Source organism: Sciurus vulgaris (genome assembly GCF_902686455.1).
Source record: "Sciurus vulgaris genome assembly, chromosome: 11".
Lineage (NCBI taxonomy): Eukaryota > Metazoa > Chordata > Mammalia > Rodentia > Sciuridae > Sciurus > Sciurus vulgaris.
Window position 1 is genome coordinate 125522961 of NC_136472.1, and position 23652 is coordinate 125546612.

The 23652-nt window shown below is 37.4% G+C and overlaps 1 protein-coding gene across 2 annotated transcripts in view; it reads left to right on the forward strand.

Annotated features, from left to right (window-relative positions):
• Positions 1–23652, forward strand: part of TMEM45B (transmembrane protein 45B) — a 48411-nt gene that overhangs the window by 17237 nt on the left and 7522 nt on the right. The window lies entirely within an intron of this gene.

Consider the following 23652-nt stretch of genomic DNA (forward strand, 5'->3'; position numbering starts at 1 on the left):
ACATAACACATAGTAAGTGATAAAAATCAAAGTATGTATAAGGTACACTGGTAGCACAGAGGTGGGGCTCATGCCAAGTCCATAGAGGACTTTCTAGAGGAGAGTAATGGAAACTGAATAAAGGTATGTCAGATTAACAGAATAAAAAGATATACCAGGTGGAGGAAAGACATGAGCAAAGGTACCCTGTGAGGCTCATGATAGGGAGAAATGAGAGTTGAGGCTGAGGAAGAGTCTGGACATATGCAATACAAAGGGATGTGGGCTGACTCCCGTGGTGGTTAGACAATGGAATATATTACATTCTATAGTAGTAAATTCACATTGTAGGTGATGACTGGCTAGAGAGTGGAAGAAGGACTCGTGGGCAGTAAGACCAGAGGCATTGTAGTAATCCAGGCAAAAGACAGGAGAGCCTAAATGAGATAATTGTTGCAGGAATAAAACAGAAAAAGAGAACACCAGAGTATTTGGGGAAATGAAAAAAGCAGAATTTTGAGTGTGTGGGGGAACCAGGACACTGTAGGGAATAGTGAGGGAAGAAGAGGAATCCAGGATGATTCCCAGGAGTCTGACTTTATGTGATGTTAAGCCATTCTGAGTTTGAGATATGGCAAGAGAAGCCAATTGGTGGGGAAGGAAGATGGTGAATTCAGCTTTGGCCACGTTGTCTTTGAAGTGTCTAAGAAACATCTATGTGTGTCTGTCTATAAGCAGGTGGTTGGATATATGAGTGAAAATTAGGGATGAAGTCAGGTCTAGAGATACAGTTATGGAAGACATTAGTATACAAGTGGTACTTAATCTATGGCTATGAGTTCTGGCATGGGGAAAAGCAATTGGAAGTAAGATCTTGCACATGATGAGAAGGGCTTTTGGGTAAAGTAGAAGGTCTAACTAGCACCCACCTTGTTCACTAATGTAAGTGCTAAACCAGTTCACTGATAATAGATGTAAAATGAAGGAAAGGAGAGAGGGGAAGTAGGGGGGCGGAAAGGAGGGAAGGAGGATGGAAGGAATGAATCACCTGAACTATTTTTAAGAATTAGAGAAGGCAGAGACTCTCAGCCTCAGAGATATGTTTCTCAATGGCCTGGCATCTTAGAAATTTGTCTCAATGACTTTGGAGAGATCTTTCATTATTATTGCTCTTGAGTCTCCAGAAAAATAATTCTGAACTTAATGTATTCTTTGAGAATAATGTTAATTACTGAAAAATATTTAACTTTTTCTGATTGCTTGAAAAACAAGCAACCTTTTAGTCCCAGAGAAAGAAAACACTTTCACTCTAATGTATACTGACATGTCAACTCCAATGCATTGTGGTCGGTAATATCCACAACCTGCCTTCTACTCTCCCCTCACCACAATCCCTACATTTCCTACAATGCTCTAATTCCTACAGTTCTATTTTGTGATATATTAATAAGGACAAAGGGGATTTTAGAACTAGGAAGGGTCATAGGAAATTTCTTCTTCCAAACTACTCATTTAAAAAAAAAATAAGACCCCCAAAAAGTTATGTCTCACTCAAGGTCAAAGGGAGGTCACAATAGAACTTGGGCTAGAAATCAGGTCTTTTGACCAGAAGCCAATGACAAACAATGGAATGTAGCCTAGCTTTGTTCTTCAGTCCATAATTTAGGACTCCAGTAAGATTGCCTAATTTTCGCGACAGTTTGAAAGCAGTAAGGAGGAATAGCCCAGATCAAACACTGCTCTCTTTATAAGGCCTTCTCAGATTCTCCTATGAGTTTTGCTTTCTATTTTATGTACCCAAGGACTGCTGTCAGGATATTTCATGACATTCAATCTCAGAGAATTATACAGCTCTCTACTAGATCATAAAAAAATTTTTTTTGATACCAGGGATTGAACTCAATGGCACTTTTCACTGAGCTCTATCTCTAACCCTTTTTACTTTTTATTCTAAGACAGGGTCTTGATAAGTTGCTTAGGGCCTCCCTAACTTGCTAAGGATGGCCTTGAGCTTCCAATCCTCCTGCTCTCAGCCTCCCAAGTCACTGAGATTGCAGGTGTGCACCATTGAACCCAGTTAGGTTATAAACTTATTGAGGGTAGGATTTACTTCTTATTCATTTTATTATTTCTTTGCAATCCAGTATAACCAGATATTTAATTGAAGAGAGAGAGCTAGAGAGAGAGAGAGAGAGAGAGAGAGAGAGAGAGAGAGAGAGAGAGAGAGAGAGAGAGAGAGAGAGAGAATGCACAAGCAAGATTGAGGCCATCTTGTACTTAGGCAACAGCTGTTGTTCATGGTAATTTTGCTCCATATCATAGTGAAGTCATGCCCAAACAAGGTTCAACCTCTTATTCTGGTCTTACTCCTTCTGACTGTGTTGTTCCTAAGAACCACCTATAGAGGAAATAGAAATAATGGTAGTAGCTGTCACATTTCAAAGACCTACTTAAACTACTGTAGAGCAGGGCTATGCCTTGGCTGAAGTTCAGGACCATTACCACAGTCACATCATCCAGTGAGCAAGAGAAGACTTTCAACACTGAACTTGGGCTTCCCCTGCATTCTGTTACTAAGCAGCTGATAGAACAGGAAAAGTTATTCATCTTACTATTTTCAAGGTAACAAAAAGCTGAGTCAGGTAGGGTTGGCCGAGTTCCAAAGTAAACTCAAATAGAAGCCATCTGAGTGTTCCTGCTAGAAAGGACAGACTTAGAAAGTATAAAAACCATGTTCTGCAGCAAAATAATATCCTATGATCACCATATAACCTGCTTTAGCACTAACCAAACACATATCCATTCCTATTAAAAAGCCACTGCCCCCTCCAGGATTAGGTGATGTCAAACAGTCATTTTTTTTTTTTTTCCCCTCCTGAGATCAGTGACTACAAAGCAAAGGACAGCAGTGTAACTTAAACAAGTATACTTCTCTGAGGAGAGAAATCCAGGTTTCTCCCCCATGAACATTAAAACTAGGTACAGAGCACTAGACTTGGAGAAGAAACTCCCACTTATAAAACACTTACTCTGGTCAGCTGTTAAGATATTTTCAGTTAATCCTGACAAAACCTCTGAAGGTAGGTATTAATGTCCCTGTTTTAGAAAAAGGAGTATGAGATTCAGAGAGGTTAGGGAACCTGGCCAAGATTTTACCAGCATAAATGACCAAGACTATGATTAAATTTAGATCTGACACTCCACAGTTGATATTCTTTCTATTACGTGACTATATTTCCCTCTAAAAGAAAATTTAGGAACCCAGTTTCCTTTAGGAAAATCTAGGAAATAGAATGCACCTGTACTAATATAACACTTTACTTAACTCTTTTCTAACTCAGCCTTACATGGGCCCAGGGTGAATTGGTTTATATCTTTTGCCAGACACTCTTAGTCACATAGAACCATAACATCTGATAGATTTGACTTTTAAGTATACTCTTTTGGTCAGTCCTAATCCAACACAATTTCAAGACATAACATATTGGTGGGCCCATGGAGAATGATACAAGGTTTTTCTTGGTAAAGAAAGTAGTGTTAGGTAAAGAGAACAGATAATATTATCTGCCCAACTCTACCATATAGATTATTGGCCTTAATTGCCTCTCGGCCTTTATGTGTTATTTGCTTTTCCTGGCACTCCACCCACACTGCCTGACTATGCTTGCTTGTTTTTCAAGGAAGCTTTCATGACACTTTCCTCTATAATCTTTGCCCTATTTCCCCCAGCTGACGAGGAATCCTCCCTCTACTTTCATAACACTCAGTAGACTCTATTAAAGTATTCATTATATGTGTCATAATAGCTTATTAATCATAGTTTGAGCAGGTTAAAGCCAAATTCCTTCTTTGAAGATTCATGAAATCTACTTTCAAGAATAGAAGAGTAGATAAGGTGCCCAGACAATTGACTGAGTGAGGGTTAGAAGATAAAAGAACAGTCCTTCAGCAAATAAGTGGGACACTTGATATTCATAAGTGAAAGAATGAAGTTGAATCCCTACCTAACACCATATATAAAAGTTCATTCAAAATGGATCACTGACATAAATATAAGAAGAGTTAAAACTATAAAACTCTTAGAATATGGGGGTGAATCTTCATGACCTTTTGTTAAGTAATGATTTCTTGGATGTGACACCAAAAGCACAAACAAACAAACAAACAAAATAGATAAATTGAATTTCATCAAAATTAAACATTTCTGTACTTCAGGGAAACTATCAAGAAAGTAAAAAGACGGATTCATGTAACAAGAGAAAGTATTTTGCAAACCATTGATCTGATAAAGGAATTGTGTCTAGAATATATAGAGAACTATTACAACTCAACAAGAAGATAAATTACCCAATTTAAAATGGGGGCAATGGATTTAAATAGGTATTTCTCAAAGAAGATATGGAAAGGCTCCATAAGCACACTTAAAAGATGACCAACATCACTAATCATTAGGGAAACAAAACAATGAAATACTACTTCACACCCTTAGGATGGTTAAGATAAAAAAAGACAGACCTAAGTGCTGACAAGAATGTAGAGATATTGTAAACATCATACATTGCTGATGGATTATAAAATGATATCACCACTTTGGAAAAGTCTGGCAGTTCTTGAAATATTAAACTCTGAGTTACCATTTGCCTACTAGTACTAGGTAGATGCCCGAGAGAAATAAAAACACATGTATACACAGAAATATGCATACAGATGTCCATAACATCATTATTCATAACAACTCAAATATTCCATCAACAGATAAATGGATAAAATATGATATATCCATACAATATTATTAATAAAAAAGAATGAATCATTGATACATGCTACAATATGAATGAACCATGTAAGAATTGTGCTAAGTAAAAGATACTACATATTGTATGATTCCATAAGATTGCATTTATATGAGATATCTAAAATGGGCAAATCCACAAAGACAGTAAGTATGCTAGTGATTTTCAAAGTCTGGAGGGTTGGAAGAAATGGGAAAATGACTGTTCATGTGTATTAGATTTCTTTTTGTGTTGGCAAAAATTCAATCCTAAATTGAATTATTGAAATCTTTGTTTAAAATTAGATAATGGTAATGATTGCACAACTGTGACTATACTGAAAACACTGAACTGTACACTTCAAAAGGGTGACTTTGACATGATTCTATATTTAGAAGATCCAAAAAGTTCCACCAGAAACCTGCTAGAACTAATAAATGAATTCCGCAAAGTAGCAGGATATAAAATCAATACCCATAAATCAAATGCATTTCTATACTAAGCAATGAATCCACTACAAGAGAAATTAAGGAAACTACCCCATTCACAGAAAAAATAAAAATACTTTGGAATCCATTAAACAAAGGAGGTGAAAGACCTCTACAATGAAAACTACAGAGCACAGAAATTGAAGAAGACCTTAGAAGATGGAAAGATCTCCCATGCTCTTAGATAGGCAGAATTGATATTGTCAAGATAGCCATACTACCAAAAGTGCCAAACAGATTCAATACAATTCCTATTAAAATTCCAATGATGTTCTTCATAGAAATAGAAAAATCAGTCGTGAAATTCATTTGGAAAAATAAGAAACCCAAAATAGCCAAGGTAATCCTTAGCAAGAAGAGTGAAGCAGGAGGCATCACACTACCAGATCTTAAATTATACTACAGAGCAATAGTAACAAAAATGGCATGGTATTGACAGCAAAATAGACATGTAAACCAATGGTACAAAATAGGACACACAGAGACAAACCCACATAAATATGGTTAACTTATACTAGACGAAGGCACCAAAAACACACATTAGAGAAAGATAACCTATTCAAAAAATGATGCTGGGAAAATTGGAAATCTATATGTAACAAAATGAAATTAAACCTCTCTCACCCTGCACAAAAATTAACTCAAAAATGAATCAAAGATAGGCACTAAAAAAGAGACCCTGCACCTAAAAGGAGAAAAAGTAGGCCCAAATCTTCATGTCAACTTAGGACCTGATTTCCTTTACCAGACTCCTAAAGCACAAGAAGTAAAATTAAGAATCAATAAATGGGATGGATTCAAACTAAAAAGTTTGTTCTTAGCAAAGGTAACAATCAATAACGTTAAGAGAGAGCCTACAGAATGGGAGAAAATCTTTTACCAGACACACCTGAGACAGAGGCACTAATCTCCAGGATATACAAAGAACTCAAGAAACTTACCACCAAAAAAAATGAATAACCCGATCAATAAATGGACCAAGGAACTGAACAACCACTTCACAGAAGAAGATATACAATCAATCAACAAACATGAAAAAATGTTTATCATGTCCAGCAATTAGAGAAATGCAAATCAAAACTACTCCAAGATTTCACCTCACTCCAGTCAGAATGGAAATTATCAATAATACAAGCAATAATAAGTATTGGCGAGGATGTAGGGAAAAAGGTACACTTATACATTGCTGGTGGGACTGCAAATTGGTGCAACCACTATGGAAAGCAGAATGGCAATTCCTCAGAAAACTTGAAATGGAACCACCACTTGACACAGTTATCCTACTCCTCAGTTTATACCCAAAGGACTTAAAATCAGCATACTACAGAGACACAGCCACATCAATGTTCATAGCAGCTCAATTCACAATAGCTAAACTATGGAACCAACCTAGTTGCCCTTCGACAGATGAATGGATAAAGAAACGATGGTACATGTACACAATGGGATATATACCAGCCTTAAAGAAGAATGAAATTATGACATTTGCAGATAAATGGATGGAACTAGAGAATATCATGCTAAGTGAAATTAATCCCCAGAATCCAAAGGCCAAATGTTTTCTCTGATAAGTGGATGCTGATCCATAGCGGGGTGTGGGTAGGGAAGAATGAAGGAAATTTGGGTTGTATAGAGGGGAGTGAGGGCAAGAGTAGGACAGTGGGGACGGGAAGGACAGTAGAACGAGACAGACATCACTACCCTATGTATATGTTTGATTGCATTACTGGTGTGACTCGGCACCATGTACAGAAGAATGAGAAGTCATGCTCCATTTGTATACAATGTGTCAAAATTGCATTCCACTGTCATGTATAACCAATTAGAATAAAAAATAATTTAAAAATAAAATGGTGGATTTTATGGAATATGAATTATGTCCATTAGGGTGTTACTTTTCCCTCATGAATAGATCAATACTATTACTGCAGGAGTAGGTTCATTATCAAGGGAGTGGGTTCCTTATAAAAAGATGACTTCAGTGTCCTCTTACATGTGCACTTGCTCACTCCCTATCTTTTTCTCTCACCTCCCTCTCTTTGTCCTTTCACTCTTCTGCCATAGGAAAACACAGCAATGATGACTTTGCCAAATGCCAGCACTTTGAGATTGAACTTCCCAGTCTTCAAAAGTGGGAACCAATATTTCTGTTCCTTAGGTAATTTCTAATGCCTTGCCTCAGGTATTCTATTATAGTGACACGAAATGGACTAAGATAATTGTGGACAGAAGGTTGGCAGAAATATGAATGTTAAAGGTACTTCTGCTGATATCTTGGATAGAAATGAGTAATGTGTTATTGGAAACTGGTCAAAGGTGAGCCTTGTTTAAAGTGCCAAAGAATTTGGTTGAATTGTAGTCTAGTGTTTGTGGAAAGTAGAACTCATAAGTAACAAACCTGAACATTTAGCAGACAGGATATCTAAGCTAAGTGTTGAAGATATGATATAGTTTCTCCTAGCTGCTTACAGTAAAATGTAAGAGGAGAAAGACAAACTGAAGAGGGAATTTTTTATAAAAAAAGGAACCAAAAATTCGGAAAATTCTCAGCCTATCCATATGGAAAAAAAAAAACAGAAGGCAAATTCTGGAGAGAATATCAAGGGTATGGCTGGACATCTAAAAAGATTACCAATATGACTCATGATTACAATCAACTCTGTCAGAAAAAGTCAGTTGCAAGGGTCTGTGGAAAACCTCTTATCTAGCGGGTTAGGCCCCTGTGAATTTTGTGGGAGGATGGGTTAGTTCATTTTCCATTGCTACAATGGAATACCTGAGATTGGGTAATTTACAAAGAAGAGGTTTATTTTGGCTCACAATTCCAAAGGCTGGGAAGCCCAAGATCAGGCAGCCACATTGGTGAGAGCTCGATGCGGCTTCACAACTTTGGCAGGGAAGTAGAAGGACAAGCAGGTACATTACAGGGGTAACAACCCACTCCAGTCCCTCGAGATCAGGTTGCTATAAAGCAAGTCTGCCGCTTGCACTTTCAAGTTTGCACTTGCTTTTCCTTTTGCCTTTCACCATGGGCTGATGCAGCACAAAGGCCTTCACCACATGCTGATGTCTTGATATTGGCCTTCCCAGCCTCCAGAACCATGGGCCAAATAAACTTGAATTGTTTATAAATCATCCAGTCTGTGGTATTGTTATATCAAAGGAAAACAGATTAAGACAGGCAGATTTTAATTTAATTGCATCTTGAAAGATACTATCTCTAAATTCAGTCACATTTGGGGTACCAGGAGTTAGGACTTCAGTATCTGAATTTGGAGTACAATTTCTGCCATTTTTATGACACCATAACATCTCCTCTGGATTTAATAAAGCTTTTCACTACTTTTTTTTTGTTAACTACATAAGCCTGAGTATTTTATACCATAATATATTAACCTGGTATATAACTATAATTCAGTATTGGTTAGGTTATGCTGGATCAAAAGCAATCCACAAAGTTTACTGGCTCTCTCATGCCATGTGTTCCTCATGGTTATCTTGGGGTTCTGCACCAAGTTTCTTCCCTCTGGAATGTAGATTGTATGAGGAACTACCCTAGTGAACACTGACAATCAGTGTGGTTGAGAGAAGAGTGTTCCCAGGGAGTCATGAACTGACAATTGCATGCTTCAGTCCAGAGATAACATGTGACAGGTCTACTCAAAGTTCACTAGCCATACCTAAGGCCCAACACCCCCACTCCCCAACTATAAGGGGGCCATAAAGTATAATCCTACCAAATCCTGGAATACAAAAAGACTTAAGTACATTAAATACCTTCTATACTCTTCCATATTGCTTTTCTTACTCATATAATCACACACACACACACACACACACACACATATATATATATATATATATATATATATATGTTGTTGTTTCATAAAATGGGGTCACAATACTTTTTTTTTTTTTTTTTTTGTATCCAGAGGTGCTTTACCACTGAGCACATCCAGCCCTTTTCTATTTTTTATTTTGAAACAGAGTCTTACTAAGTTACATATGGCCTAAGTTACTGAGGCTGGCCTCAAACTTGCAATCCTCCTGCCTTAGGCTCCGAAGTTGCTGGTATTACAGGTGTGAGTCACTGCACTGGGTCACAGTAGTCTTTTTTATCTTGCTTGTCTCAATCAAGAATACCATGTGGGAAACTAAGACAGCTGGTGTAGCTCTAATTTATTCTTTTCAATGGTTATATGATATTACATGGTGATGATAATATATAATTCATTCAGTCAAAAGTATGTTTAGAACTCAGTAGTGGTCCAGGCTCTCTGTGATATTTGATAGTCTATTCATTTTGTACCCTATCACTGTAAATTGAAAGAATTCGGCTTTACCGGTTTCCCTTGCAATGCAAGGCAAGTCCCTGGTTCTCAATGCACTTCCCCCTTTTTCTGATAGTCCCATTCATCTAAACACATCTCTTCCTACTGTCCTCCTCTAAAATAAGGGGGAAATCCTGCTTTACTTTTTTTAAAGCACCATACCAAGTTTTATTTTCTAACAATAGGAAAATGGCAATCAACCATAATTTCTCCTTTCTTCTGCACCATTTCCTCTTCTAGGATTCTCCTTCCTGATTATTTCTTTTTTTAAAAAAATTTTTTTAGTTGTCAAAGGATCTTTTATTTTCTTTGCTTATATGTGGTGCCGAGTATCAAATGCAGGGCCTCATACATTCCAGGCAAGTGCTCTACCATTGAGCCACAACTCCAGCCCCTGTTTCTTTTTTATTTGTTCTTGCTAGATAATCTATGACAGCAGAGTGTATTTTGACATATCACACATAGAATAACTTTTTCCAATTAGGGTCCCGTTATTGTGGTTGCACATGATGTGGAGTTACATTGGTTGTGTATTCACATATTAGGATAGGAAAGATATGTCCCATTCTACTATCTTTTCTATTCCCATCCTGTTACCCTTCCCTTCATTCCCTTTTTTCTAGTCCAATTAACTTCTAATTTTCCCCTCCCTTGTTGTGGGTTAGTGTCCACATATCAAATAGAATATTCTGCCTTTGGTTTTTTGGGACCGGCAAATTTTATGTAGCATGATAGTCTCCAGCTCCATCCATTTACCTACAAATGTCATAATTTCATTCTTCATTATGGCTAAGTAACATTTCATTGTGTGTGTGTGTGGATATATATATATATATATCACAGTTTCTTTATCCATTCATTTGTTGAAGGGCACCTACATTGTTTCCATAGCTTGGCTGTTGTGAATTGAGCTGCTATAAACATTAATGTGGCTGCGATTTTAAGTTGTATGCCGATTTTAAGTCCTTTGGGTATAAAGTGAGGAGTGGGGTAACTGTGTCAAATAGTGGTTCCATTTCAAGTTTTCTGAGGAATCTCTATACTGCTTTCCATAGTAGTTGCACCAATTTGCAATCCCATCAGCAATGTATAAGTGAACCTTTTTCTCCACTTTGTCACCAACATTTACTGTTACTTGTATTCTTGATCATTGCCATTCTGACTGGGGCAAGATGGAATCTCAGTGTAGTTTTGATTTGCATTTCTCTAATTGCTAGAGATGTTGAACACTTTTTTTCATATTTTTTGACCATTTATGCTTCTGTGAAGTGCCCATTCAGTTCCTTAGCCCATTTATTGATTATTTGTTGTTGGTTTTTTTTATTGTTTGTTGTTAAGTTTTTTGAGCTCTTTAATAAATCCTGAAGTTTAATGCTTTGTCTGAGGTGCTGGTGGTAAAGACTTTCTCACATTTTGCAGGCTCTCTGTTCACGTTCTTGATTGTTTCCTTTGCTATGAAGAAGCTTTTTAGTTTGATACTGTCTCATATATTGATTCCAGATTGTACTTCTTATACTTTAGGAGTCTTATTGAGGAAGTCAGTTCCTAAGCCAACATGGTGGAGAGTTGGGCTTACTTTTCCTTCTATAGGCACAGGTCTCTCTGGTCTAATGCCTAGGTACTTTATCCATTTTGAGTTTTGTGCAGTGTGAGAGATAGAGGTTCAGTTTTATTCTACTACATGTGAATTTCCAGCACCATTTGTTGAAGAGGCTATCTTTTCTCCAAAGTATGTTTATGGTATTTGTCTAGTATGAGATAGTTTAATTTATATTGGTATGACTCTGTGTCTTCTATTCTGTTCCATTGGTCTCCATGTCTGTTTTTTGTGCCAACACCATGCCGTTTTTGTTACTACAGCTCTGTAATATAATTTAAGGTCTGGTATTGTGATGCCTCCTGCATCACTTTTCTTGCTAAGGATTGCTTTGGCTATTCTGGGCCTCTTATTTTTCCAAATGAACTTTATGACTGCTTTTTCTATTCTATGAAGAACATCACAGGAATTTTAATAGGAATTGCATTGAATCTGTATAGCACTTTTGGTAGTATGGCCATTTCGACAATATTAATTCTGCCTATCCAAGAACATGGGATCTCACTCACATCCCACATGGGTGAAGAAAAGGGTTCCTGTTGGAGGGATGGCCTAGCTGTGAAATAATAGCTAAGAAATTTATTTATCAGAAATAGCGACAGGAGACAGAATTATCTTTAGAATAGGGGCATGACCAGTTGAGCTGTCCAGAAGGGTCTGACTAACAAAGGAAGGAGCCCGGGCTTGGTTTATTCGTAGTGGTACAGATCAAAAGGGGGTGGGTAGGAGCTTCTTCCATGAAAAACAGATAAGGGGTGAAGTTAAGCAAGCCATTTGGTTCTAGTGGATCATTCCCACATCCAGGGCCTGATTTGAATTTCCACAGTGAACTAACACAGGAAAATCTCTTGACTCAGGCGATCTGGATCAGTTATGATAGCTGAGAGTTCCTAAGACCAGATTTTCCTGGTTAATGGTCGGCTATGCTGGATTCGAATGCAGGCCATGGGTGGCTTCCCACAATGGGATATCTTTCCATCTTCTAAGGTCTTCTTCAATTTCTTTCTTTAGTATTCTGCAGTTTTCATTATAGAAATCTTTCACATCTTTTGTTAGATCATTTCTTTATTCCCCACTCTTCCTTACTCTTACCTCCTTTTTCTCTGACCTTCAACCTTTTCTTTCATTTCACTTTTCACAAATGAGAGAAGAGACAGAGAATGTAGATTGGGAAAGAGGTTAAAAATAAGGAAAATTAGGTCAAAATCTCTTAATAAAATTATATTCTTTTTCTAGTGATCTCCCTAGATACACAATGAAAAGAAATAGTTGCCCACACCCTAAAGGTTTTTGGGCTACCAGATTTAATTCGAAGCTGCTACCTTTCCAAAACACTTCATTCCTTTTACACCTCCATCATAACTCGTGAATATCAACAGAGAGTAAATATATTGAAATAAAAATTTGGGTGAATTATCTTTGTGAAAGTATTTTTTTTTTTCCTCTTTATGACTTTTTCATCAGAGTGGAAATTTTATTGTGTAATGGCCACACCATCTGTGTATATTTGCACATCATGAAGCATTTGCCTTTTTTATATTGATTTTAAATAAATATTTGATTTAAATTATTTTTAAAGTTAGAACTTCTCAGGGGCTTGACCTTTTTGATTATCCAAAGTATTATCCAAAGTCTAAATTTTTCTTGTTCTATTTGAAGTTTGTTATTCCCTTGATTTTTCCTGGGAATAAAACTGAACCATTGCAGGGTATAGTGGCCCACACCTGTATCCCAGCAGCTTGGGAGGCTGAGGCAGGAGGATAATGAGTTCAGAGCCAGCCTCAGCAAAAGTGAGGCCCTAAGCAACTCAGTGAGACCCTGTATCTAATTAAATTAATTAATTATGTAGTAATTAAATTAACTAATTAAATTACTAATTAATTAATTACAACATGTAAAGAGAGGATGGAGCTTGACAAACTGCTATCAAGTGTATAGAGAAAGACTCAATCTTCACATGGTAAATGAGAAATGGCAGGGAGAAGAGGAAGTCAGCTTACTCATGTATGTTTTGACATATATTTGCAAAGCTGGTTTTTCTGCACCTTTGGATAGTAAAATTAAGGAGGTACAACAGGCTTGATCTTGAGAGAAATCGGTGTTAAACATTAAACAAAAGTGCAGATTTTTTTTATCTTGATTCAAAAAAAGATTCACAAAGAATGAGAAGAGAGCCTTCCAGTTATGGCCATATGACAAACTAGGCAATTTTTTTTCTACCAAAAGGAAAAAAAAATCCAAAAATGTATAAAACTAGACAACATTGTCACAACCAACCATTTCATGGAACTGGAAATTGACCAAATGCAAACAAACTGAAAAGCATTTATTCTTGAAAAGCTATTAGATCCTCATGTAAGACTGGTAGGAGACTGTGGCATTTTTGCCTAGGGCTACTTTCATCACCTCTTATCTCAGTCAGTGACTTTTTTTTTTTTTTTTTTTTTGGCAGTGCTGGGGATTGAACCCAGGGCCTTGTGCTTGCAAGGCAAGCACTCTTCCGATGAACTATCTCCCCAGCCCACTCAGTGACTTTTAAGTAAGATGGAATTGGCCATGAAAAATGGTGCCTTCAGTGCCACATGAAAGACTCAATCCAGAGAGGTGGCCGAGGGATTGAAAATCTTTCACTTGGATAGCTAAATATGGGAATGAACACTTGGAAATGAGCAATGGGAAATCTACAGCTTTGCTATCCTAAAAGCTTCCAGTCCCAGTTGGGGCAATCATCAGGCCAACTGAGAATTTAACAAAGACCCTGGAAATAAGGAAATCACAAAAGGGTTGAAATAACCCTCCACATATACCCAGCTGACTGAGCCTAAAAGGCAGGAGAGAGAAAATTAAAGAAATATTGGCTGAAAACTTCCCAAATTTGATGCAAAATATTAACTTATAAATCTAAGAAGTTCAATCAACAGCAAATTAAAAAAAAAAAAAACAAAAAAACAACCCCACAAACAGAACCACATATAGTCAAACTGCCGAAGACAACAAGAAAAGATTAAAAGCAGTAGGAGAAAAATGATTCGCTATATATAGGGGAATGACAATATGATTAATGACTTATTTCTTATCAGTACAATGAGAAGACATAAGCCAGTAGAATAATATAAGTATTGAAAGGAAAGTCTGTCAATCTAGGATTCTATATCCAACCTAACTACAACCAGGCATCATTTAACAACAAGGATATGTTCAAGGAAACACATCATTAGGTAATTTTGTTGTTATGCACAAAAGACTGCTACAATGAGAGTAGGCAATATAATCTTATGGGACCAACTGCCATGTATGCAATCTGTAGTTGATCAAAACAATGCAGATCAAATGAAGATATTTCCAAATAAGCAAAATTGAAAGATCTCACTGGTAACAGAACTTTCCTAAAAAAAAAAAAAAAAAAAAAAGGACACAACATCAGGAAGATGATAATACAAGCTTTCTACCATCTTCCCCCAACCAAAGCATCAATTTAGGCAACTATCTAAGGGCAAGTGCATCTTTGTAGGAGTCCAAGTGTCTAATGGAGAAGTTCTAGCACACTGTTGAATAATAAAATCCAAAATGGATACATTGAAGAAGTGCTGTAGTTTGGAAAAGGGTCCCCCAGAGGTCCATGTATTAAATCACTACCAGGTGGAGCTATCAGGAAGTGGTAGAATTGTTAAGAGGTGGAGCCATGTGGAGGTCTTCCGGTCATTGGGCATGTACCTTCAAAAGTTATTGTGAGACACTGGCTTCTTCCTCTTTGCTTCCTGGCTCACAGTGTAAGCTGTTACCGTTTGGATATGAGGTGTTTCACAAAAGTCTCCTGTATTGATACACAAATGTTCAGAGGTGAAATGACTGGATTGTGAGAACTGTAACAATCAGTCCATCCTAGTTTGAATGAACTGACTGGGTGGTAATGTAGGCAGGTGCACTGTGGCTGGAGGTGGGTCATTGGGGATGTGCCCTGGAAGGGTGCATTTTCTCTGTGGTTCCTTGCCCTGACCATTCTGCTTCCTGACCCTGCTATGAGCTGAGAAGTGCTCTTCTTCCTCCTGAGCCCTCCCCCCATGATGTACTGCCTCATCTTAGACCCAGAGCAATGGAATCAGTCATCTACAGACTCAGACCTCTGAAATCATAGCCCTAAATAAATTTTCCCTTTCTATAATGTTCTAGTGAGGTATTTTGGTCCTAGCAATAAAAGCTAACTAAAGCATTCCCCACACAAATGCATCAATTTAGACAACTATCCACAGACAAATGTGCTGCAACCTGCACAGGTGAACCAGAGAAATGGCAAGGGGAATTAAGAAAAACACACAGAGATATTAAGAATAAAAGGCTGGAATCAGGTGGAACACTGCTCTCTGATGGAGAAACAGTGACTAAAGAGTTGGCCTAGCAAGTTTATTTATATAGGGTGTCATAATCAAGAAGTTAAGGACTATAGAGGCATTGTTCATTGTGCACTAGAAAGTTGCAGGACTAGAAACATTCTTGTAGCTACTTCACTGTTGCAATGTTTGGGGCTTCCTGCAGCACCCAGGAATTCCATTGTCCAAAGTTTCTACTAAGCAGGCAGGCTTGAGGGTTAAAGCACTGATGAAACATTGTAGTTATTTGCTATGCTCAGAATCCTCTATCCCTGGGAGCTGGCATCTGAATGCAAAGCTATGAGCTAAAGAATTCTATGACAAGCACAGTATTCTCCCTTTTAATGGGTCACCATCAACTGGGCAGTTTTTAATTGGTACCATCCCACCGAGAAATTCCCAGAAGCAGTGCCACCTCTGTCCAGGGGTCAGTTTGAAGCAATGATTCATTCACCACTCCTGACAAAAATGTATCTTTGTAGGAGTTCAGAAGTCCCATGATGAAGTTCTAGGGCACTGTTGAATAATAAAACCCCCAGAATAGATACATTGAAGTGGTGCTATAGTTTGGATAAGTATCCCCCAAATGCCCATGCATTAAAGGCTTAGTACTTCAAACAAATAGAAAAGACAGTCTTGGAAGCAGCAAGACAAGAAGTGTTCCTTACATACAAAGAAATACCAATAAGGCTACCAGAAAATTTCTCAGCAGGAACTTTGCAGATCAGGAGAGAGTAGGATGATATCTTGAAAGTACTGAATTAAAAAAAAAATGGCCAATGCCCTCTCTCTGCTGCCTAACCACCATGAGGTAAGCAGCTTTCTTCTGCCAAACCCTTCTGCTATGATGTTCTACCTCACCACATGCCCACCAAAGGCAAGTGACTCTGAACTGAAACCTCTGAAACCAGCTGAGAGCAATGGAGAAAGGTTAAATAATTGAAGGACCAGCATCTTTTGACTCCAAAATAAGTCTTCACCAAAAGATGAGATTACAGAAAAATCCGTAGGATTCTCCAGATGTGGTTTGGATCGGGGCCCTGTATTCTGAGCCTTTCCCTTGACCCCATAGGCCTCCATTACCTTATTGGGAACAGGCAATGAAACAAACCTAATGGGTGGGAGTTGATGAAGGGAGTAAGTGGGAAAAGAGCCAGTAGGTCCTGGTTATTTGTGTCTCACTGGGAGGCCCTAGCAGGAGTATTTATCAGAAAGACAGGTTCCTGGAACTCCATCATCAAACTATCCAGGGTCACTTCATTTCATCTTCTGTGGAAGAAGTCTGTTTCTTGGTGGAAAAGATGGCATGTTCAAGATACCATGGTAGGGATCCCAGGGAACGGTGTTCCTGAGGAAACGTCTGAGAGTACAAGGCCAATCTTAAGAAACAGGGTCAAGAGTAGAGAAGGAACAAAGAGGTTTTGGAACAGTGATGATCAAGGTCCAGGTAAACTACTGGCCACTGCTCTACTGTACCTTCGATTCTGAAAGTACTAGAGCCATACTGCTAATGAGTCGTTGACATGGAAGTAACAGGGAACAGACAGCTCTGATTGGTGGGAACACAAGGTTAAGGGAATAATTCTATAAAATGGGCCTTCTGTGCTGACCCCACATGCTTTTACTAAGGAGTAATTTATGGCTAAGAATCCAAATTAGAACCAGTTAGCATGGGCCGAAGTGACCTCGAGTTGCCACAGCAGTGGGGATTTGAAAGTCTGATGTCATTTTGCTGTCAGTCAAAAGTCAAGATGTAGACCTGGGCAGGATTCTCTGGAAACCGCTCTGGGATCCCCAATAACACTGGAGTGCAGGAAAAGTCTCTGTCCCTCTCCTGAGAGGAATCACTCTAACCCGTGAGTGTTCCCCTTTCCCCTTTCCCATCCCTTGTAATAAACTCATTGCCTATCACTCTAAATGACATGTCTTAAATCTTTCTGACTTGATCACAAGAATTGGGATTTGAAAGGGGGTCTTTGCATTGCCTCAGTTTTCTGAAAGAACCCAGCCTTATAATAGGAGCACAATCTGGTCTGATTAGTAGCCTTTTTTTTCCCCCCACCATTCCACTTTCATTGCAAAAGCTCTATCCCCATGTAAGTTTATGATTACACAAATGGTATGCCTTTACGCCATGTACAGAGAAACAACATGTATCCCATTTGTTTACAATAAAATAAAAAAATAAATAAAAAAAAAAGCTCTATCCCCTATGGAATAATTCACATACTGATGCATCATGAAAGTATCTTCAACCAGATGCAATGGTGCAGGCCTATAATCCCAGCTACTCAAGAAGCTGAAGCAGGAGGCTCACAGGTTGGGGTCAACCTCAGCAACTTTAGACCCTGTCTCTAAATAAATAAATAGTCTGGAGATGTGGCTCAGTGGTAAAGCATTTGCTTAGCATGTGTCAGGCCCTGAGTTCAATACCCAATCCCAGGAACAAAAGAAAATGTCTTTGAACTTTTGTTGTAGTAAAAAATACATTTGGATTTATTTTTTTCTGGTTGGTCTGATCCAAATATTTATATTTAAAAAAGACTGCTATGGCCTAAATGTTTGTGTCCCTTTCACCCCCAAATTCATGTCAAAATCCTAATCCCCAAGGCCTTACTCCAAGGAGGCAGTGTTTTGAGGCAGGTGATAAGATCACATGGATGGAGCCCTTCTAAATAGCATTAGTGCCCTTCTAAAATGATCTCAAGGGAGTTTACTCATCCCTTCCACCATCTGAGGACAGAGGGAGAAGGCACTACCCGTGTACCGGAGAGCAGTCCTCACCAAACATCGAACCTGCTGGTGCTTTGATCTTGGATCTTCCAGCTCCCAGAACTGTGACAACAGGAAAAGTAAAACTCCCAGCCAAGAATAATTTACCAGGCAAAGATGTCCTTCAAAAATAAAGATTAAGACTTCTCAAGCAAAAGCTGAGGGAGTTTATCACCTCTAGAACTACCTCACAATGCTAATAGGAGCTCCAAGGTCTACCTCTAGGCTAAAACAAAAGGTTGATAATAAGTAACACAAAACATATGAAAGTATAAAACTCTCTGGTAAATGTAAATATGTAATCAAATTCAGAGTATGGTAATATTGCGATGGTGATATATAGACCACTTGTATCTCTAATGATTAAAGACAAGATATGAAAAATAACTATAGCAAAAACAATTAGTAAATATAGTAAACTGTGACATTTGAAACATAAAGTGGGAAATAAATGTAGAATTTTCATATGAGATGAAAGATAAATTGTTATCAGCTTAAAATGAGGTGATATATAAGCCTCATGGTACCCAAAAAGCAAAAACCTATAGCAGATACGTAAAAGGTTAAGAATATAATCAAAGCATATCATTATAGAAAGCCATCAAATCATAAAGGACAGAGGATGAAGAAAGGAACAAATGGTCATTGAAACAGCCAGAAAACAATTAGCAAAATAGCAATAGGAAGTCCATACCTTTCAATAATTACCTTAAATGTAAATGGATTAAATTCTTCAATTGAAAGACACAAAGTGGCTGAATCATTGTTTTAAAAAACCTAAATATGCTCTTGTATATGCTAAATATACAAGAGACTCTCTTCAGCTTTAAGGACATAATAAACTGAAAATGAAAAGATGAGAAAAGATATTCTATACAATCAGAAAGCAGGGGTAGCTATAATTACATCAGACAAAATAGCACTAAGTAAAAACAAAAAACTTGTAAAAAGTGACAAAGAAAGGCATCATACAATGATAAGTGGGTCAATTCATCAAGCAAATATAATAATTGTAAATAAGTAGGCATACAATATTGGAGCACCTAAATATATAAAGTAAATATTAATATTTATATAACAGGGGATTTCAGTACCCCACATTCAATAATGGATGGATTATTCAGACAGAAAATCAATAAAGAAGAACTGAACTTGAACTACACTTTATCAAATGGACCTAACACACATATATATAGAAAGTCCATTAACAGTAGAACACACATTTTTTTCAAGTACACAAGGAACATTCTCCAAGATAGCTCTCCTTATTCATGTATTACTGAATTCATTCAACTATGGGTTAAAAATCTTTGGGAAAAAAATTGTTTTTGTACTGAATATGTAGAATTTTTCTCTTGTCAGTACTCCCAATACAGTATAAGAACTATTCACCCAGCATTTACATTATGTTAGGCATTACAGATATTCTGTGAGATGATTTAAAGTATTCAGGAAGATGTGTATAGGTTAGATGCAAATACTATGCCATTTTATATAAGGACTTGAGCATTCATATTTTGCTATCTGCAGGGGGTACAAAAGCATTATAATATACATCATTAAGGCTAAAAAATACTAATGGATATCCTTTGTTTTGAAAGATGATGAAGCTAGACTTATTCAAATGGATAGGAAGGGATCAAGAGCACTGGAAATAGCAAATATGTGATTAAATATGAAAGAATATTAACAAAGGCTCAGTTTAGGATTTTTCAACTTTTTAATGGTGTAAAAGTTACATACATTCAGTAGAAACCATACTTCAAATTCTGAATTTTGATGCTTTCCCTGGATAGTGTTATGTGGTAATATTGCAGCAGCAAGCCACAACCAACCAGCCACAAAATCCTGGAGTCACCAACCAATATCGTACTCTGATGTGCTGTGTTCAGTAAATTTCACGAGATATGCAACATCTTATTATAAAATAGGCTGTGTTAGGTGAGTTTGCCCAACTATAAGCTAATATAAGCATTCTCAACATGTTTAAGGCTACACCACACGTTGAGCTATAATGTTTGGTAGATCAGATGTATTAAATGGATCTTGAACTTAATTTTTTCATCTTGTGAGTTTTTTGGGATGTAATTCCATTTTAAGTCTAGGAGAAAAATTGTATATTCATTCTTTGAAAAATATGAAATTGTTCAGAGCAATAATTGCAACACTGTTGGACTGTATGTGTATGTAAAGAAACTGCCTTTTCATTGGAATAGTTCAGTCCTTTCACATTGTTTCATGTGTGTGCGTTTATATTCATGGTATAATTAGTTCATTACATATATGTGTGTGTGTATATATAAGTACGTATTTTGACATGAAGAAAGGGTAGGAAATGGAGCCATGCTGGAACACAGTTGCAATTTTTTATCAAAATTTAGTATTAAATAGAGTAGACTATAATAAAGATACCTACTATAATCCCTGGAGCAAGCACTAGAAAAAAATTAAATATAGCCCCAAAAAGAGGAATTTAAATGGCATGTTATTATTAAACTACTTATTATTATTTTTTACACTCAAAAGACAGCAAGAAATGAGGATCAGAGGAACAAAAAATTAAATTCTAGACATTCTAACATCAGGAAAAAATCATGAGACATAGAGAACAAAATGACAGATGCAATACAACCACATCAATAATTACATTAATATGAAATGCATTGAATAAACCATTCCAATAAAAAGTCAGAGACTGTCAACCAAACCATGCATATTCTCAAAGGATCTTTTATGTACATTTTTCGAGAATAATAGAGAAATACTAATGGAGGTAAACCAAAAAAGGAAAATAAATGACACATAAAAAACAAGAGAGCCAAAATAGGAACAGGGCAAAGAGAATGTGAAAGGTGGTGCTGGATGCTCCAGGATGGCAATCAGCTCAGTTCTGGAGAATGCTCAACCTCCAGGAATAAAGCAGCTGACAATGTCTAGAATTTTATTTGGTAGACATTTGACAGATCTGTTAGTTCTTCTGTGGATAAACAAAGTTAAAAGGATGTGGGAAACTAAACAAATACAAAACAAGGCAACTGTTAACTCTGGAAAATAAAACAAGGTTGAAGAAAACAACCCTTAATATGTTAATTGGTTAAGCAGCCATTCATTTCATGGCCATTTACTGAGTACTCCCTGTTGCCTGGCCATGTTGTAGGTACTGGTCTGATAGCAATAACAAAATAGACCAAACCCCTATTAAAGGAATTACCTTTTAGTGGATGGACACAGATAACTTGAAAAGGAACCTGTCTGTAATGTAAGTGATTCATAGGTGAAGGAAAACCTGCAAATATGTATGGATTGAAAAGTGGGACACACCTGCTATTTTCCAGAGAATAGCCAGGGAATAAAGTGACACTTGAATTAAGACCTATGTAAAACAAAGGCAAACCACTGGTCCTCTGTGGAACACTGTTCTGGAAAGAACAGATAGTTCAAGGGCCTGACAGAGGAATGGACTATATTCAACTGTTTGAAAGAACAGAGGGATGGAGGGTGGCAGGAGAAGAGAGCCGGGCATTATGAAGGACATAGCCCAGGACTAGACCATAAAGGCCCTTCCTGGCCCTGGTGAGGACTTTGAATTTACAGAGCCATAACAGTGAAACTAGTGATTGAAATAGCACATATGTTGTAACCACTATGAAAATAAAGATGTAAAAAAAGAGGAAGTTGTAGGAGAGTACTAGGAAGTTGGTAGATAATGCCTAGCAATGATAAATTAATAGATTGCAGCATGCACACAGTAGCTGTACCTATGAAGGTAAATACCAGAAGAAACAGCTGAAAGAGTTGGAAGTAGCTTCACTAGAGAGATGAGGAGGGATGGAGCATGAAACTGCTGCTTTTCATCATAATTCTCTCATAATACTTGATTTTTTTGAAACTATATGCATTTTTTAAAATTATGAAAGATCTCAATGTTGGGCCAGGGGAGATCCCTTAACTGTCAATGTGCAAGATATGAAATGATCCTGAAAATCTAGTGGGTAATGACACAGAGACCAATAGCTAGGACTGAAATGGTGGTTGTGTTAGTCAGCTTTCTGGTGCTGTGACAAATACTTCTGAGATAATCAACTTAAGGGAGAAAAGATTTATTTTGGCTCCCAGTTTTGGAGGTTCCAGTTCATGGTTGGTTAGCTTGTTGCTTTTAAACCTATAGCAAAATAGTACATCATCACAGAAAACACATGATATAGCAAAGCTGCTCACATTGTGACAGCAAAGAAACAGGAAGGGACTAAAGTGTACACCCAGAATGACCTAACTTTATTCCACTAAGCCCCACCTCCTGAAGGTTCCACACCTCCCAATGGTGCCAAACTGGGGACCAAGCCTTAGCTCATGGAACTTGGTAGGATATTCCAGATCCAAAGTATAAAAGCTATGTAGATCTAGGGAATTTTTTCTCCATCAGCTTTGGTCTGTCTTCTGCTTCTATAACAGAATACCACAAACTAGGTAATGCAGAACTTTATTTCTCACAGTTCGGGAGGCTGAGAAGTCTAAGATCAAGGCTCCACCAATATGGTGTCTGGTTAGGGCTACATTCTCACATGACAGAATGGCAAAAAGGGGGACCAACCCCATTCATCAAACTCCTTTACAAGGGTACCTAATGGTTCCACGATGGAGGAACCATCGTGGCCTAATCACCTCTTAAAGACCAAACTCTCTTAATGCTACCATGCTGGCAACGCCTGAATTTTTTTTAATGGATCTTTTATTTTATTTATTTATATATGGAGCTGAGTATCAAACCCAGGGCTTCACACATGCCAGGCAAGCACTCTACCACTGAGCCACAACTCTAGTCCCCAAGCCTGCATTTTGGAGGGCACACATTCAAACCATGGTAGTCACCAAAATGGTCATGTTCCTCCTGTGCTACATATTCTTTATGCCCCAGGGAAAAATAAACATTTTTGTTCCAAATAAATCCTAGCTAACATGCATAATTTTGATCCTATAGTCTCATGCTATTGTAAATGAGATAAAAGCAAACCATGCCTGAAATCTTTTTATAATGAGGTGAGGTTTACATAATTACTTTGACATTTATAACTTTGAATCATATTAACCATATTCTTATGTGAATACAGTAACATGCCCAAAGTCAAATTCAAAATAATTTGAAATATTTTCCAAATTATTTTCAAATTAGATGAAAAATAGCATTGATTCCATTTGTACATATCTAATTACAATGAGATTTTTCATCAATTATTTTATGAATCATCTATTCATGTCTTTTGCTGATTCATTTTTTATTAATTTGTAAAAGCTCTCTAGTGCAATAGCCATTTACCATACAGCTACAGTTTGTACTTTTTTCCCCCC